This window comes from Henckelia pumila, chromosome 3, assembly GCF_033568475.1.
Source record: "Henckelia pumila isolate YLH828 chromosome 3, ASM3356847v2, whole genome shotgun sequence".
NCBI lineage: Eukaryota > Viridiplantae > Streptophyta > Magnoliopsida > Lamiales > Gesneriaceae > Henckelia > Henckelia pumila.
The window spans coordinates 144804806-144809451 of NC_133122.1; positions in this window are offsets into that span (position 1 = coordinate 144804806).

The window sequence follows — 4646 nt, forward strand, 5'->3', positions numbered from 1 at the left end:
AAAATCTCAGCTCTCAACTGATCGACGTTCGGTACCCACATCCTACCACGGTACTGAACGATGCCATCCGCAACTGTATACAAGAGATTACCTCTAGCCTCATCTCTCTGTCTCCATCGCTGCAACTCCTCATCTGTAGACTGTCCATCCCTAATCCGATCTCGCAAAACTGGCTGCACCGTCAACACTGACAAGCTCGGTGCCTGACCCCTCGGATAACACTCCAAGTCGAATCTCTGAATCTCGCTCTGTAGTGGTAACTGTACAGTCAAACACGATACCACTGACGACTTCCGACTCAAAGCATCGGCCACTACATTAGCTTTACCCGGATGGTAGCTAATGTCACAGTCATAGTCTTTCACCAACTCCAACCATCGGCGCTGTCTCATGTTCAACTCCTTCTGTGTGAAGAAGTACTTGAGACTCTTGTGGTCTGTGAAAATCTTGCACTTCTCGCCAAACAGATAGTGCCTCCAGATTTTCAACGCAAAAACCACTGCTGCAAGCTCAAAATCATGCGTCGGATAGTTCTGCTCATGAATCTTCAACTGTCTCTACGCATACGCGATAACTCTGCCACTCTGCATAAGTACTGCGCCTAAACCCAGCTTAGACGCGTCGGTGTACACCACTAACTCCTCATGTGGCACTGTCATAGCTAACACAGGTGCTGAAGTAAGTGCATCCTTCAGTTGATCAAAGCTCCTCTGACAATCTGGACTCCAAATATACTTCGCGTTCTTCTTGGTTAAGGAAGTCAAGGGTACTGCAATAGAGGAAAAACCCTTGATGAACTTCCTATAGTATCCTGCTAAACCCAAGAAGCTGCGAATCTCCGAAGCATTCTTTGGAATCCCCCAATCCCTCACTGCCTGCACCTTGGACTGATCCACTGCAATCCCATCCCTAGAAATAATGTGGCCTAGAAACGCCACCTGCTCCAACCAAAAATCACACTTACTGAACTTTGCAAACAGTCGATGCTCCCTCAAAGTCTGCAAGGCTGTATGCAAATGTTGTATATGCTCCTCAATGCTCCTCGAGTAGATCAATATGTCATCAATGAATACAATGACAAACTGATCTAGATACGGCTGGAAGACACGATGCATGAGATCCATAAAAACTGCTGGAGCATTGGTCAACCCAAAGGGCATAACCAAGAACTCATAGTGCACATATCGTGTCCTAAAGGCAGTCTTAGACACGTCTGAATCTCTGACTCTCAGCTGATGGTAACCAGATCGCAGATCGATCTTGGAGAATACCGAAGCTCCCTGCAACTGATCGAATAAATCCTCTATCCTCGGTAGTGGATACTTATTCTTCACTGTGACTCTGTTGAGCTCTCGGTAGTCGATGCACAATCTCATGCTGCCGTCCTTCTTCTTCACAAACAACACTGGAGCTCCCCATGGAGAAAAGCTAGGACGAACAAAGCCCTTCTCCAACAGCTCCTGAATCTGCTCCTTCAACTCTCTCATCTCTGTAGGAGCAAGTCGATACGGTGCCTTAGAGATAGGCACAGTATCCGGCAACAACTCAATACTGAACTCCACCTCTCTCACTGGTGGAACTCCTGCAACATCGTTAGGAAAAACATCTGGATAGTCACGTACCACCTCTATATCTGATAAAGATCTGCTAGAAACGTCTGAGGTAGTGACCACACTAGCAAGAAAGCCCTGACATCCATGGCGCAATAATTTCCTCGCACGAACAAGTGATATCATCTGAGGAATACTGCTAGACTGAGATGCAAAGAAAGTAAACATCTCACCTCCTGCTGGCTTCACTGACACTGTCCTACGTCGGAAATAAATCGAAGCTCCATTAACTGATAGCCAGTCCATACCCAAAATCAAGTCAAACCCGGTCAATGGAAGAACCACTAGATCTGCTCGAATGGAGTGTCCCTGCAACTCCAATTCCAAATCCCTGATGACACTAGTGGTAGTGATAGTCTGTCCGGATGGCATGGTAACATCGTAACCACAGTCGACAACCTCCGGTGTAATGCCTATCCGTCTGATAAAATCTCGGGAGATAAACGAATGCGTGGCTCCTGAATCTAGCAACGCAAACGTGGAGTTGCCTCCAACTAGAATTCTCCCTGCACGCAGAAGATTCCCAACAATTCATACCACTACGCTCCCAAGGTTAAAACACTACAATCCTTAATTCTAATCACAAAGAAACAAAATTCTTATTCTAGCATGCTGATAGTTAAACTCAAGTAACAGGCATTCAGATATAATCGCAATACACAAAAGCAAAGAATTGAAAAAGTTCTAGGGGTTAGGTATACCGGTGATCAAGGAGGTATCTGGGTCTGCCTCCTCTGCCTGCATCACATATACTCGCCCACTGACGTTCTGCCTCTGCGGGCAGTTGGCAATCTGATGCCCCGGCTCTTTGCAACGATAGCAGACTCCGGCTCCCATAAGACACTGCCCGGAATGCATCTTCTGACACTTCGGACATACTGGATATCTCCCTGGAGTAGGGGCCCCGCCCCTAGTCTGCTGCTGTGGCTTCCCCTGAGGCCTCTGCTGATTCGGGCCCTTAGATGGCCCTGTAAACTGCTTCTTCGCAGGAGGCTGCGAAGATGGTCGCTGATACCCCGTCTGCTGAAACTGCCTCTTACCCTGCTGCTCTCTCTGGATCTCTCTCCGACCCTCCTCGGAACGCAAGGTCCTACTGACTGCAGACTCATAAGTAAGTACGTCTGCCATGCGAACATCATGCTTGATATCCGCCTTCAAACCTTCCACAAACTGCCTCAACTTCTCTGGTGGACTATCAGAAATCATAGGCACAAAGCGACAGCCCCTCTCGAACTGTCTCACATACTCGACCACTGTCTTGTCCCCCTGACGGAGACTCATAAACTCCCGGATCATGCGACTACGCACATCCTCAGTGAAGTACTTGGCATAGAAGATACGCCTGAACTCGGTCCACGTCAGTGTAGGTAGATGGACTCCTCTAACTGCACCCTCCCACCAAAGGGCTGCATCTCCTCTCATCATGTACGTCGCACAGCTCACCCTGTCGGTGTCTGTGATCCCCATATAATCAAAGATGGACTCAAGAGAGCGAATCCATCCCTCAGCCACCAAAGGATCGGTGGTACCAACAAAATCCTTGGGCCCCTTCTTCTGGAACCTCTCAGCAACGTCCTCCTCATGGGACAGTCTGGGACGTGCAGCCTGCTGCTCCAACAGAGCAGTAATACCCGCCATCATATTAGCATTGGCCTGCTCCAATGCTGATAAAGGATTCTGCGGAGGTGGCGGTGGAGGCGGAGGTGGAGGTGGAGGTGGAGGTCCCCCACGTCGGTTCACTGGTCTGGGAGGCATTCTGCACCACCACATATTACTTTACGTAAATCGCCATGCATAACTAAGTGGTTTAAAAGTAATGCTAACTTAAATTCAAAGAATTAAATCATGCTATAAACACTTAAAACTTACATACTGGTAGCGTGGATTTCTGAGCTAGCATAGCAGTAATGACCCCTCCAAGGACCGTGCTTTGATACCAACTGAAACGTCCTAAACTTCTAAATTTCTAAAAATGCGGAAAATTTAGAATTTTTTTTTTCTTTTAAAATAAATACTAAGTAAAATATATATACATATATGCCCATACATATATGTACAACAATAAAAGAGATTTAAAATTTTATAAATAATTATGCAACATAAAAATAATTACTAAAACGTCTGAATCATGCGATACTTAAAATAATTCAAAACAATTTAATCAACAGTGCATGCACTAAAAAAGTTGCATAAAAATAATACTTAAAACTCAACACTGGAATAAAATCTTCAAAATAAAATAGTGTTTAAAATATTCTTGCATAGAACACTAGCACGATGCAGACTACGGTCACGGGGCCACTGCAGCTCCGCTCATACGTCCTCACCACCGATAGGGGTAACCTGCTCCTCTATGTACTCACCTGCACCATATCAGTGTAGTGAGCCTAGAGGCCCAACATGCATACTAACAAGGGTTTAAAATAATTTAACACACTTTCATACATAATACTTAACATATAAATGCATGAGCATGCTTCAAAAATAATAACATAAATGCTGCTTAAAGAAATCACTGAATCATACATAACATACATAATATCATACATACTTGAGTTGTTGAGCACTTATTTTCTTAACATCGAATGGTCCTATCCGTAAGTGTGACCCATACTTATAGTGCGACTGATCAGTCTAAGAAACCATCGTACGAGGCTGGTGGCGAACCACCCATACATAAATGGCAGAAACTGCCCATACATAAATGGCCACACTACTTCAATTTCCACCTAAAATATTTTATTTGCTCAACCATAGAACTTCAATCATAGCATAAAAATTGATTTCATGAATGCATGTACTTAAATAAATTGTGTGTCCTTCATTTATATTTAATTTATTTTCTAATATCATATAAATATTCAAATAACTTTTCATGCATAAAATAATTAAATATAAACTCAGGACACATGCAATTTCTCATGATTTGATTCAACTGCTGGCCCTAGACATACAAGCCCATTAACTTAAGACTTGGCCCATTAGTGTACTTAAGCTCATTAACAACTTTTCTAGGCCCAATAAATCAACCAAAGC